Raw genomic sequence first — 15,241 nt, 5'->3', positions numbered from 1 at the left:
CCATTGGAGGAGGCAGAAGTTACGGAGAATTATACGTTGGACCCAAAGTCTGTTGGGGTGGTAGGTGAGGACTAGGGGAACCCTATTCCTAGTGGGGTGGCGGGAAGATGGGGTGAGAGCAGATGTGCATGAAATGGGAGAGATGCGTTTGAGAGCAGAGTTGATGGTGGAGGAATGGAAGCTCCTTTCTTTAAAAAAAGAGGACATCTCCTTCGTCCTAGAATGAAAAGCTTCATCCTGAGAGCATATGAGGCAGAGACGGAGGAATTGTGAGAAGGGGATGGCATTTTTGCAAGAGAAAGGGTGGGAAGAGGAATAGTTCAGGTCGCTATGAGAATCCGTAGGCTTATAGTAGACATCAGTAGATAAGCTGTCTCCAGAGATAGAGACAGAAAGATCTAGAAAGAGGAGGGAGGTGTCAGAAATGGACCAGGTAAACTTGAGGGCAGGGTGAAAGTTGGAGGCAAAGTTAATGAAGTCAACGAGCTCAACACGCGTGCAGGAGGCAGCACCAATGCAGTCGTCAATGTAGCGAAGGAAAAGTGGGGAACAGATACTAGTATAGGTATCTGTCAACACACATCAAAGTTGCTGGTGAACGCAGCAGACCAGGCAGCATCTCTAGGAAGAGGTGCAGTCGACATTCAGGGCTCCAAACAGTCCTTCCAGGTGAGGCAACACTTCACCTGTGAGTCGACTGGGGTGATATACTGCGTCCGGTGCTCCCGATGTGGCCTTTTATATATTGGCGAGACCCGACGCAGACTGGGTCCTGCTAGGCCCCACCTCCCCCTCGTACCCCATCTGTTACTTATTTTTATGCACACATTCTTTCTCTCACTCTCCTTTTTCTCCCTCTGTCCCTCTGAATATACCTCTTGCCCATTCTCTGGGTCCCCTCCCCTTGTCTTTCTTCCCAGACCTCCTGTCCCATGATCCTCTCGTATCCCCTTTTGCCTATCACCTGTCCAGCTCTTGGCTCCATCCCTCCTCCTCCTGTCTTCTCCTATCATTTTGGATCTCCCCCTCCCCCTCCAACTTTCAAATCCCCTACTCACTCTTCCTTCAGTTAGTCCTGACGAAGGGTCTTGGCCTGAAACATCGACTGCACCTCTTCCTAGAGATGCTGCTTGGCCTGCTGCGTTCACCAGCAACTTTGATGTGTGTTGCTTGAGTTTCCAGCATCTGCAGAATTCCTGTTGTTTTTTTTATAGGTATCTGTATTTATGTAGGTATCTGTATAGGTATTTGTGTGTGATGCTACAGTACACACACACACACACACACACACACACACACACACACACACACACACACACACATACACACACACACACACACACACACACACCCTCAAGCACACACTCACAAGCACACACGTACATACAATACACACACACACTCACAAACACACACACACACACACACACACACACACACACAGACTCACACAAACACACTCACACACACACCATACAAATACACACACACAAACACCACACACACACACTCACAAATACACACGCACATACACAAACACATGCACACACGCACACACTCACACCATACACTCAGACACACACTCACAATAACACACACACACACACACACATTACAGACGCAACCAGATCCATTAGGGTCACAGGATTCCCCACCAGTGAGGACATCTTCAAATGGCGATGCCTCAAGCAGGCAGCATTCATCATGAAAGACCCTCACCATCCGGGACAAGCACTCTTCACATTACTACCATCGGGGGGAGGTACAGGAGCCAGGAGACCAAGAGTCAATATTTTGGGAACAGTTTCTTCCACTCGGTCATCAGATAACTGTGCAGTCTATGAATTACTTTGCTATTCCTCTTTTACTCTATTGATTTACTTATTTTTGTAACTTATGGTAAATTTTATGTCTTGCACTGTACTGCTGTCACAAGACAATAAATTTCATGACAAGTGTCAGTGGTAAGAAACCTGACTCGAATTGTCCTTTAGAAGATATTCCATAGAAGGGTAAAAGGAAGAATAGATCCCAAAATCTGCATCTTGCTTTGCCCCACATCACCCAGAAAAGAAAATTACCAAGTCATCTGATAAGCAAACCAGTTGGGGAGGTTGCGTCAGAGAGGCTTCAGTGCAACTCCGTAGCAGATGGAACATGAGAGGCAGAGCCAGAAATGGCTGGTGCATCTTCCCAGCTTTCTTTCTTGGGAGCTCATTAGATTTCTGCTGAGGTAAGCTAAGCCTTTGAAATACAAGACAAGACACGGCACTAAGCCACTGTCAATAATTGATTTTGGGTTACTTCACAAGCCAAGAACCCTGCGGTTTTTGGATCCATTAATTGCAAGTTAGAATGCATTAGGTCACTCTGAAAGGCTTGTTTGTGCAGCAAAAGGCTACCAGTGATAAAAGCCGATTTCGGTTTTGATTATGGCCTTTTCGCATAGCAGTTCTAAATGTTACGAGCATAAGAAACACTGGTATGTTTTATTGTCATTGTTACACTTCCTCAATGAATCATTTGCTCTGTGTAGTTGGAGAGGAAATGCGTTAATTAACTGTTGTTAAAACAGACCTGCTAAGTTCGTAGCTTCCTGTCACAATCAAATTGAACCCTGCTAACAACGGGGCTGTCTTTACCAAAGAAAACTTCACAGGAGAAGCTTTGTAGTGTCTGCTATTCCTGGACCAGCTTTCACTCATGAAGCAATTGTACTTCATGACACTTACATATTAAGCGTTCCTTCCATCTGGTGAGAGACTTTTGCAAAGCATCATCTTGCTGTACTTTGAATGCCTCTTGTGAGTCAGTCTGTAATGGGGTTAAGGAAGGAGTCAAAAGACTTAACACAAAATTTCAATCTTGCTCAGTGTGTAGAGTAAGTATTCACAATAAGGTACTTAGCCATGTTTTGGATAACAGCTTTGAAAGGGCTTCATTTTGTGGAACTACGACGTAAATGAAAACTAGACTGACTTCTGAATCACTGTCTTGCATTTCTTACAACCTACCTTGACACGGCCCTGCACCTTGTAGTCTGTCTGCCCTGCACTTTCTCTGTAACTGTAAGACTTTATTCTGCATTTTGTTATTGCTCTTTCTTTGTACTACCTCAATGCAACAATACGATGAAATATTCTGCATGCAAAACAAAGTTTTTCACTGTACCTCGGTAGCTGTGACGGAGATAAAACAAAGTTATCAATTTACCACAAGCAACACACATAAAAGTTGCGGGTGAACGCAGCAGGCCAGGCAACATCTCTAGGAAGAGGTTCAGTCAACATTTATGGCAAGGCCCTTCGTCAGGACTGACGAAGGGTCTTGGCCCAAAACGTTGACTGTACCTCTTCCTAGAGATGCTGCCTGGCCTGCTGCGTTCACCAGCAACTTTTATGTGTGTTGCTTGAAATTCCAGCATCTGCAGATTTCGTCATGTTTCCATTACCAATTTACCATGTCATTCTAGGCTGTCTCTTGGGATTGAGAAAGATTTGCTCTTTTGTCGGTCTTCAAGAGACTAATATGGCAGATGCACACTTCTCCATGGATGGGGTGGGAGGTGGCTGACAGGGCAGGTAAGGGATGGTAGCTGGTAACATGGTGGACCTCTTCTGTGACTTACACAGGGGCTCAGTGTACTCCTGCTGAATGGAACTGACCTCCTCAATGCCACCTGGATGTCCCTTCTTCACTTTGAGTGGTCATGGGCAGAGATACCCAAGAGCCAGTAGGGATGTTACATGGGGGATTGTGAGTTTACACTCAGCAAATCAGACAACATCTGTGGAAAATGAAGAACAGTTATGAGGGGTGATTGATAAATTTGTGGCCTAAGATAGACGGTGTCAATTTTAGAAAACCTAGCACATTTATTTTTCAACATAGTCCCCTCCTACATTTACACACTTAGTCCAGCAGTCATGGAGCATACAGATCCCTTCTTTGTAGAAGTGGTCCACAGAAGGGGTGATTGATAAGTTTGTGGCCTAAGGTAGAAGGAGATGAGTTATTAACTCCAAACTTTCTGCATTATCACTCAAAGAGTTGAACTGCATGTGCATATAACAAGAGCGGCTTGGAACTCCAGGTGGTCCACAGCAGGAATGATTGATAAGTTTGTGGCCTAAGATAGAAGGAGATGAGTTATACAGTTCTCAACTCTGAGTGAAAATGCAGAGAGTTTGAAGTTTCTCCTCATCTCCTTCTACCCTAGGCCACAAACTTATCAATCACCCCTGATGTGGACCACTTTCTGGAGGTCCAAGATGTCGACTTCTACAAAGAAGGGATCCGTGTGCTCCACGACTGCTGGACTAAGTGTGTAAATGTAGGAAAAATAAATGTGCTAGGTTCTCTAAAATTGACTCCTTCTACCTTAGGCCACGAACTTGTCAATTAGCCCTTGTACCATGGGAAAGGGATGGGTATATTTTGCTCACTAGACACCAGTAATGTTGATTTTGTCTTGTCCATCCCTCCCACCAACCAACGCTCTCTGCAATTTAAAACCAATATGTTAACTCTTTCCTAGTTCTGATGGAGGAACTCTATTCGTCTTTATTTCTCACTTCCAGTCTTCCTCTCTTAAGTCCTTCTGGGGCCTAGGCTGCCAACAGTAGCTCACCTGAGTCCTCTGCCCTGGGCCTGGCATAGCCCACCTTTGCAAACTCTTCCTTTCCTAGGGTTGAGGCCTTTGGAGTTTCTGTTGGTATTTCTGAAGCTTTGGCTTATTACAGGATGGAGTTGAAAGCCCCAGGCTCAACCCTCCTCCTTATGCAGCTGGGCTTGGGATCGTCCATGGTGGAGTTCCCTCTTCCAGTACTGGCAACTTTCTTTTGAAATTTTCATGGTACCTTTTGCTTTGTCTACTTGGTAATCAATTCCCTTCTCAGAATTCTCAGAAATGGAAATGGCAGAGCTTCCGCATTAGGATGTTAGTCTGGGAGAGTACACTGATGCTGGTTCACTAATACTTCCTGTGAATTTGGAAGATCTTGTGAAACTTGCTGTAGATGGTCCAGATGTCAAAAGCACTTAATGGGCAGGAATTTTTGGTCCTGTAAACTGTGTGATTTGTGCCCAATCTGAAGTCTTTATTGTCAAATATCCGATTTGCCAGATGGTCAAAGACAGTGCTGAAGCACTAAAGTTGATGGCAAATTTAATCTCTGGTGTCTGCCTTTGCCAAGAGTTACTTCCTTCTTCCTGTTATTATTATCATTGTCGTGTGTACTGAGGTATACAGTGAAAAACTTATCTCACGTGCATCGACCTTGTACAAGGCACAACATTAACAGAGTTCAAAATGAAGTGTTATATTTATGGTGAAACTGCAGTTCTGGTTAACAATAAACTGCAAGGTCATAGTGAGGTAAAATTCTGACGTCAAGTGGTCATCTTATCGTACTAGGGAATCATTAATAGTGGGATAGAGGCTTTTCTTGTACTCATGATTTCAGGATTTCGTATCTTCTGTCTTATGGGAGGAGAAGAGAGAAAGTTAGACCATAAGACCATAAGACACAGGAGCACAATTAGGCCATTCGGCCCATCGAGTCTGCTTCGCCATTTCATCATTACAGATCTGTTTCCCTCTCAAGCTCATTCTCCTGCATTTTCACCATAATCTTTCACGTCTTGACTAATCAAGAACTTATCAGCCTTGTTCTTAAATATACCCAGTGACATGGCCTCCACGGCCGACTGTGGCAATGAATTCCACAGAATCACCATCCTCTCTTCTCTCATTCCTTATCTCTTCTAAGTGGATTTTGAGGCTGAGCCCTCTGGTCCTAGAACACCCCAACAAAGGAAATACTCTCTACATCTACTCTATCTAGGCCAATAGGATTCAATGAGATCCCCCCCCTTCATTCTTCTAAATTCCAGCGAGTATAGGCCCAGAGCCTTCAATCGGTTCAGGGTGGGTGGGATCTTTGATTATGCTGGTTGCTTTACTGAGACAGAGAGAAGTGTAGACAGTGTGTGTGGAAGGAAGGCTGGTTTCTGTAATGTGCTGAGCTTGTCCACAACTCTCTGCAGTTTTTGTCATAGGCAAAGCAGTTGCCATACCAAGATGCGATGCATCTGGCTAGGATGCTTTCTATGGTGCATTGAAAAGCATTTGTAGGGTCAAAGGGGACATGCCAAGTTTCTTTAGCCTCCTGAGGAAGTAGAGACACTGCTGAGTTTTTCTGACCATGGCATCAATGTGGTTGGACCAGAAGAGTCTATTGGAGATGTTCACTGCAAGGAACTTGAAATACTCAACCCCCTTGAACTTAGCACCAGTGGTGTAAACAGGAGTGTGTGCTCCCTCCCCTTCCTTCTGTTTTTCACACCTATTCTCATATTCTCATTTGTTCTCATATTCCAGGATTTTGCCTTGAATCCTTATTTCCAGAGCACAGTGTAGTGCAGCAGAGGAGGGCTGAGGCACGTAGCAGGAATTGGCGGGAGTGGATAAGAAAAGTCACACAGATATTGGCTCTGTGGGAATGGTACTTCTTCTCAATGACTGAAGAACTTGGTCATCAAGTGTGAGGTGCTCTCTATGGTGCTGTATGTGCTGCAGCTGTGGCCCATCTCCCACCCCTCTGCCTAGGAAATCATCTGCATGAAAAAGATCTGCAGATGCTGGAAATCCAAGCAACCCACACAAAATGCTGAAGGAACTCGTCATGCCAGCAGATGAAGGGTCTGGGACCGAAACTTCGACTGTTTACTCTTTTCCATAGATGCTGCCTGGCCTGCTGAGTTCCTCTAACATTTTGTGTGTGTTGCTAGGAAATCAACTGTCCCATTTTCTGGTTCATCTGGGGATCCAAGAGGGAACCACCGCAACAGTTCACCATGCACAACCCCTGGACAATGGGAGAAAGCATACCCAACATTGCCCTGATCCCGGTGATCAGCTTTATGAGTCACTGCATCAGGCTGTGCTTGGTAACACGAGCCACTACGTGCTGAATTCTACTTGTCCTTGAGGTTGAGAAGGATAGGTCTGCCCCTGTTGTTGCACAATGTTCCAATCAGCTGCATTCACTGGATGTTGATGCACTTCCTGTCCTTTGTGGAAAACACCTTTGACCTTCAGGCAGTGGTCAGCACACAACATCCTGCAGATACTATAGGGCTTGATGGATGCAGTGCGACAATCCCCCGATTAGATCGTCCAGTTCACCTGGCAGAAAGCCTCATTATCGGAAGTAACCAAGACCTCACTTAGATGGCTGTGAGAGGAGCCCTCCTGGCCACATCATTCCTGTACGATTGGACTACTACTCCACACACATGCTGCCCTTAGCACATCTGTGTTGAAGAGAAACAGTCGCTCGCCTCACAAATGTGGTGTGGAGATGGATGGAAAGGTCCTTGTTACAGATCATCCTGAGCAGTTGTGTAACAGGGAACACCTTGATCCACAGGCTGTACCAGGGATACATGCGGAGACGGACAATAAGTACTGCTGGAAGATATCAGATTAGTGAAAGACCACCCGCCCCCCCCCCCCCCCGGTCTGCCCAAAACTTGTCAATCTTCCAGCAACTGAAAATATTGATTAAATGACACTAAGAATTTAAAGAGTTTTCCACTGTGTGCTTCTTTTGGCGTCTATATTTTATTATGAATCAAATTTATTTTTGAAATAAAGTAAAGACAGGTTCTGGAGAACTATTGCGCTGTCTCTCAATATATGAGCTGAAGATGGATTGGACCTTGGCCTCTACAGATACACAAACTCAAATGACATCAGCAGACCGCAAAGTGACTGTCAATGTTGAAGTGGCCTTGGCTCTGGAGTATGGTTACTGGCGGTGAAAGTTTTTTCATAATGCAAGAATGATTTCTCTTCTAAAGTTAGATATCAAACGTACCAGTTACTATGTGTGTGAGACTTCTGTCACAGCCTTGCACCACCTGTGAGGTAGGTAGTCAGGGAGGGGAGAGGAACAGCTGTAGTTTCTGATTAAGTGGCAGTAGACGTTGAAGAAGCCAAGAAGCACTGTAACGTTTTGAGGCCATTGGTTGGGGCCATTCAATGATGGTGTGCACTTTCTCTGGGTCCATGGTTTTGCACTGGGGGTGAAAGGATGTAATGCAGCAAGGAAACAGCTGGAGTGTGGCACTGGCATTTTCCTAATTTGCAGTGCAGCTGGAGATACTGAAAGACTGAATGAATGTGATAGACATGACTTGGGGGTCCTTGGGGAAGATGAGGATGTCATGAGGCAGAAAAACACATACCTGTGCAGCATATCTCTGAGGAGCTCGTAAACGAAGGCCTGGAAAATGGCTGGACTGTTGGAAGTTTTGAAAGGCACCACCAAATCTTCGCAGTGGCCATTGGATGTTATGAACATCATCTTTCACTCGTCCTCCTGGCGGATGAGGATCAGGTTGTACGTGCTCCGTAGATTCAGTTAGGTGAAGATATGGGCCCTGCAGAGTGTTTTGAATGTGCTATCCATCAAGGGGAGAGGGTTGCGGTTCTTAATGATGATGAGGGAATGGGGGAAGCTTACCAGAAAGGAAGCCCCTGGTGGTGCCGTTTCCCGTTTGCATTAGCAATTTGATGCATGGGTGGTCAGCTGCTCTACAGTAAGCGCACGAGTTGTTTCTCTACCGGCGCTCACACTCTTTGGGGAGTTAAGGGAGCTCTCCCTAACTGCATGGGTTTTGGATGCATAGCTGATGAGGGTCCTGCACCTTGAAATGGTTCTGGGAATGGAAATAAGGTTCTGGCTGGTGATCTGGGGGATTGTTCCATCAGATGCTTGGCAATAGAGGGGGCCAGAGTGATGAGACCTTTGAGGTCGGAGGGCTTCTCCTGGATAGATAGCTCATCTTTTAAGTGCTCCGAGAGGCCATGATGGTAATGGGCCACCAGTACTTCTGCTTTCCAGCTGCGCTGCACCTTGAGTGTCCTGAATTCCACAATGTAGTCCAGAACCAAGCGTGAGCCTTAACACAGTCGAAGTATCCAACCCCTTCCTCTTCGCAGATGGTTGAAAACCCAGTGCATCTCAGCAGTGAATTCCTCCAGTTTATTGCAGATGATGGTTTTACTCTCCCAGATGGCAGCAACCCAGGCTAGAGCTCACTGAGTCAAGAGAGAGATCGCAAAAACAATCTGGGCTCAGAGGCGGCTGCAGCTCGAAGTGCAAGATGCACTGGGACAGATATCTGCGGCATTGGATTGTAATCCTTCTATGCCTTTGGTCACCGGAATCCATGGCTCTGAGGGAGGAGGTTGACTGGCACAAGATTCTTGTAATGAGACTGAGCATTAGTTGAGAGTGGTGAGCGGATAATCAATGGTTTCCTGCTGCTTCTGGTTTGTGTGGTCGTTAAGGTGGACAGTTTCCTTTAGGCAAGCAGACTCTGCTGTGTCAACTTCTGGTCAGGAAATGTAGAGGAGGCTTGACCTAAACACAGAGCAGCGGAGATGATTAGCGGTGAGCAATCAATAACCTGTAAAATAACAAGCCACTAGAGGCCACAAAACAAGCGAGAACAGATACTTAACATGACAAGGCAACAAGGTAACTGAAGGTTAGGAGCAACTGGTCGAGGCTGGCTGGTTCAATGGGTGAACAAGGACTGTGGATGAGAGCTGGGTTTAAATAGGCTGCAGGTGATGAGTTGGAAACACGTGGCAGCTGACTTCTGTTAGCTGGATGGAGATTGGGAGATACCTGACAGGAATCTACCCCCACCACTCCACGGCCAACATGCAATGACCCAGGATGATCTGGATGGGTCTGGTGGAGCTCCTCGATGAGAGATGGATCCAAGATGAAACAGCATGGCACCCAGGACCTCTGCTCCAGACTGTATCCTTTCCAGTCGACCAGCTACTGCGTACCCCACCCATGACAACATGAATGCATCACCCAGCAAATCATCTACACTGGAGCACCTACCAACATCCTGTGCTCTGGAAGTGCAGGCTCAGGTGGGTTGAGTGGTCCGTGGACAACGAGCTTGGGGCAGGATGAGTGGCAGATGATTCTTGTTAGCTGGTTGGAGACTGGGAGGTCCCTGCTTGTGCAGGCCTGACAGATTGTTTAACATTATTCCCTGTACAGAAGTGTAAAGGTGAATGAAGTAACTGTCACTCCGATCTGATGCAGCATAAAATAACAAATAGGATAAAGAATACAATAATAAAAAACATAATAAATATAAATACATAAGACAGCTTATATACATAGATTGATTGTATGTCCTTAAAGTGATGCTAGGCACTGGAGTGTCTGTACATAAGGTGACTCTGACAGGAGATGATAAAGTAGTGGTAGTGGATGTGGAGGGGGGTTTACTGGGTGGAGGTGTTGCTCAGCCTTTTTGCTTGGGGAAAATAACAGTTGTTGAGTCTGATAATCTAGGTGTGGATGCAAAATAGCCTCTTCCCTGATGAGAGTAGGGCAGACAGTCCATGAGCAGGGTGGGTGAGAACCTTCATGATGTTACTGGCAGTTTTCTAGGACCTTTCTGTATATGTGTGGGTAGGATGGTGGGTAGGCTGGTGCAGCTGATGCGTTGGGCAGTTTTGACTACCTGCTGAAGAGCTTTCCTGTCTGCCGCAATACTGTTTCTGTACCGTGCAGTGATGCAGCAGGTTAGGATGCTCTCCATTTCGCATCTGCAGAAGGATGTGAGTATAGATGTGTATAGTCCAGCTCTCTTCAGCCTCCTCAGAAAGGAGAGGCATTGGACAGCTTTCCTGACTGTGTAGGATGTGTTCTGGGATGAGAAGCTGTAGAAGGTGTGCACTTCCAGGAGTTTGAAACTGCTCTCAGTTTTCACTGCCTCCAATTTAAAGATGGGTGTGAGTGGTGCGAGTTCTCCTGGAATTGTTAATCCTCTTCTTTGTCTTGTTGAAACTGAGGAACAGATTACTTGCTGGTACCAGGCCTCCAGTTCTTCCACCTCCTCTCTGTAGGCTGTCTCATCGTTGTTGGTGATGAGCCCCACCACTGTTGTGTCATCGGCGAACTGGACAACGTGATTATTTGGGTGCTTGGCCGTGCAGTCGTGTGTGAGCAGAGTATAGAGCATCAGGCTCTGCACACAGCCCTGGGAGTCACCTGTGCTGAGGATGATGGGGAGGGAGGAGCAGTTGTACATCCTGACTATGTGAGATCTGTCTGTTAGAAAATCCAACCCTCAGTTGTACAGTAGTGTATTTAGACTGAGGAGTAGGAGTTGGTTCGCCAAGGTCAGTGGGACAATAGATTTGAATGCTGAAATGAAATCCAGAAACAGCATTGTGCAATAGGTGTCACAAACAAGAGAAAGTCTGCTGATGCTGGAAATCCTAAGGGAGACCCTGTATGAATCCTGATGAAGCGTCTTGGGCGGAAACGTGGCTAGCTTACTTGGCCTGCTGAGTTCCTCCAGCATTTTGTGTGTGTTGCTCTGTAATAATAGCCTTTGCCTTCTAGGTGTGTCAGGGCCAGGTGCATATAGAGCGACTCTGTCGGTAAGCATACTGGTGAGTGTCCAGCATAGGAGGAATGAAGTTTTTGATATGTGGTGTTACCGGCTGCTCAAAGCACTTCATAATCATTGGCATCAGTGCCACTGGGCAATAGTTGTTCATTTCTGAAGGTGTAGAGTTCTTTGGTACAGGGATGATGATGGCTGATTTAAAGCATGTGGGGATAGCAGCCTGGACGAGTGAAGTGTTGAAGGTGTCCGCTTGGACTTCAGTGAGCTGGTGTGCATGCTCTCTGAGTACTCGGCCTGGGATGTTGTCTGGCCCAGCCTCCTGATGGGGTTGACTCCCAGCATTTTCTCTAAGGTCTGTGGAGTTTTATAGAGTGGATGTAGAAAGAATATCATAAAGAATTATAGAGTCTAATCTCAGGGTAAAGTATTACCCAATGAGGAGGAATTTCTTCTTTTGAAGGGTTGTGAGTCTCTGGAGTTTCGAATGCACCATTGTAATAAATTAATCTGTATGGGCGGGTTGTCAAATGCTGAGTCACTTAGTATATTGAAAGCTAAGGAAGGCAAATTTCTGAACTGCAGGGGAACCAAACATTGGGGGAAATTGGAAAGAAAGCTCACAGTTTGTGATGAGGCCATCATTGATCTGACCGACTGAATGGGCAGGATGTCTACTCCTGCTCCTGTTTCTTTCATCTTTTTTCTCAGTCTGTTGGCAACTTTGACATGGTTAACAACATTGTTCTCTTTTAATATATCTCCCCAATGTCCAACTGACCAGAAATGACTCACCATGTTCCATTTTTATCTACCCAGTTACTGCCAGAGAATCGCCATCAATAGCCACTCTTCTTCTGCAAACACTCTTGCCCCATCACCTCCCCATTGGTCGCTCTCTTTCTCCTCATCCAGTCATTACCATTGACAATGTGATCTGACGAGACAGCGCTAAATTCCACTGTAGCCCCCAACACCCTGTTCCACCTACTCTACCCCTTCCACCACAGATGAATTGCCTCATGGCTTTGCAAGTCCGGGTGAACAGAAATGTGCTCCAACAAATTATTGGGAAAACCAAAACCATTGTTTTGTGCCATGCTAGAGACTGACTGTTGCCCCACCAGCTGCATGAGGTTCTACAAACCTCATTATGATCTTGCCACTTATTGTCTACGGCACTGCACTTCCTCTCCAGCTGTTAAACTTTATTCTGCGTTCTGTTATTGTTTTACCTTGTACTACTATCTGCACGTTGTAATCAACTAATCTATATCAATGGTATGCAAGACAGTGTTTTCACTGTCCCTCAGTACATGTAACAATAATAAATCAATTGCAATTACGAAGTCCCTTTTTAAACCCAAGACAGGTTTTTAACCACCCACTTCATAAACACCGTCGTCCATTTCAACCCTCAAACTCTCTCTGCCTCTGCACATCTGCTGCGAAATCCTCACCCACTCTGATGTTCCGCTGGCCTCCCAGCCACGGCCTCCGTCTTCTTCTAACCTCTGCAGTCCGTCTTCACTCACCCATTGACACTGTGCTCTTGGCTTCAATGACTTCCACATGACTGAAGCTTGAATTTTTAAATTTGAAACCTTCATTTCAAATCTCTCCCTCATCTCTAACAACCACCAGTCATAGAATCCACTCAATGAAAGGTAATTTTCTTTTTATAAGAAGTGTGTGGGAAGACCTGGGTAGAATGGAAAGAATGTGAAAATGACAGAGGGGCAGCAGCTGTTAATTTTCATGCCTTTGAAGGGTGTAGATCTGAACCGTCGACTCTACTCTTTTCCACAGATGCTGCCTGGCCGGTTGAGTTCCTCCAGCACTTTGTGCGCGTTGCTCGGATTTCCAACATCTGCAGGTTTTCTCTTGTTTGTTAATTACCTATCCGCTGGCTTTGCGTCTGTTGACTCACTTTCGTTCTGAATGTTATTTGCTTACGTTTATTGTTTGCACATTTTCTCTCTCTCTCTTCACATGGGTGTTTGGAAGGTTTTTTTTAATGGGTTCTTTTAGGTTTCATTGTTATGTGGCTGCCTGTAAGGAGACAAATCCCAAGGTTTTATAATATACACATACTTTGATAATAAATGCACTTTGAACCTTGCACCCTCACCTTGAGGTATCTGATCCCTAAAACCACTGAAAGCCACCCCTACTCCTCATCTTTTCTCTTTCTCTGTTTCTAGTCCTAGAATCATATAACAGGAAACAGGCTCTTCAATTCACGAGTCCACGGTGACCCAGCAGTTCTGTAAAGAACCACCAGTCGGTGACACTACATGAAACTGTGAGTGCTGGGTGTGACCGTATACACTGCAGTGCACAACTACAGGACCTACCCATGGGAAATGCAACTGCATCTGACCCCTCGCTCTGCCCCTGCCAACCAGGGTGGTCTGGTTTGCCCTGAACTGAGAGCTGGATAACAGTCAACATGAATAAAATGGGTTTCAATTGGGTTGCCAAGTTCTATTAAAATTGTTGGTTTAGTTCCACGCATATACTGTATTTGACCATGTATGTGTGTTTAGAATTGAGTAACAGTAGTTCTTTTTTTATATATTTATCATTATAATGTTTTTAAATAATTTGAGCTTTAAATCATATTCGATTCACTTCTAATGCTTACCTGTGACACTCAAGAGGTGAAAGAGGCTTCAGTCATTATAAGTTGTCGGAGATTTGCAGGGATCAATAAGTTCAGTAGGTACATTTAATGTCGGAGAAATGTATACAATATACATCCTGAAATTCTTTTTCTTTGCAAACATCCACAAAAACAGAGGAGTACCCCAAAGAGTGAATGACAGTTAAACGTGTGACGAGAATACACATAAATTAAGATGTTAGCTGGCCTGGGCTGGCACCAGTGGGATCAGCAGTTGGTCTGCCACCTGTCTTCAGGAGAGAGAGATAAGGAAAACAATGAAACAGCATTCGGAGATGTTAATAAAGGGACGGGAGAGAGTAATGGAAGGAGAGCTGTCAAGATCGGCTCCCCCTTTGAACCCTGAACTGTTTGAAGTGATGGACAGGCGATACCCCAGCAGGGGGATAAAAAGGGACAGGTTCGCTCAGGGAGGACACACACGACACCCCGAGGTAACGAGACCCTGGAAGCCGTGCGTCTCTCACAAGTCGGTGGGAAGTTTTGGACGGCTGGTCGCGGGACAAGCCATAGACGCACAGGGTGGAAAGGCATGATCAGCGGGAACCTGGTGTGTGTCCACCCTTGCCTGAGTGCCAGGTTCACCGCAGGGAAACGATCGTATCGGGAAACGGAGGGGTCACGGTCGGTGACCTCAGATGACATCACAAATGACTCGCCCGAAAGCTGACTGCGAAGGTCTGTGTGGAAACCGTTATGAATATTCATTCGTTTTGCTCTCTCTCTCCTTCCCCCCACTGTCCATCGCCACGGCAGCGATTACTGCGAACTGAACTGAACTAAATTGAACTGAACTTTGCGTCACTTTGAAACTGGTCATTTACCCCTAGACAACGATAGAGCTTGATTGATCCTGTTATCTTAATTCTGTGTACATGTATGTTTATCATTGCTGAACTGTTGCATTCATTATCCTTCTGATTAGAGTACTGTGTTGCTTGTTTCTTTAATAAAACTTTCTTAGTTCTAGTAATCCAGACTCCAACTGAGTGATCCATTCCTGCTGGTTTGGCAACCCAGTTACGGGGTATGTAACAAACGTTAGAACCCCAAAGCTCCCCAAACTCCCCCCTCCCACACACAAATATCAGCAAA

General features: G+C 45.7%; 1 long non-coding RNA gene across 1 annotated transcript; it reads left to right on the top strand.

The window, feature by feature from the left end:
- Nucleotides 1–2,149: 2,149 nt before the first annotated feature.
- LOC140209476 (uncharacterized) lies at nt 2,150–15,010 on the top strand. The gene is made up of 3 exons (XR_011888993.1): nt 2,150–2,233; nt 13,270–13,336; nt 13,665–15,010. It is a non-coding gene; the product is annotated as an uncharacterized lncRNA (long non-coding RNA).
- The last annotated feature ends 231 nt before the right edge of the window (nt 15,011–15,241 follow it).

The sequence above is a fragment of the Mobula birostris genome, chromosome 14 (assembly GCF_030028105.1).
Source record: "Mobula birostris isolate sMobBir1 chromosome 14, sMobBir1.hap1, whole genome shotgun sequence".
Classification (NCBI taxonomy): Eukaryota; Metazoa; Chordata; class Chondrichthyes; order Myliobatiformes; family Myliobatidae; genus Mobula; species Mobula birostris.
This window is presented reverse-complemented; position numbering and strand designations above follow the sequence as displayed.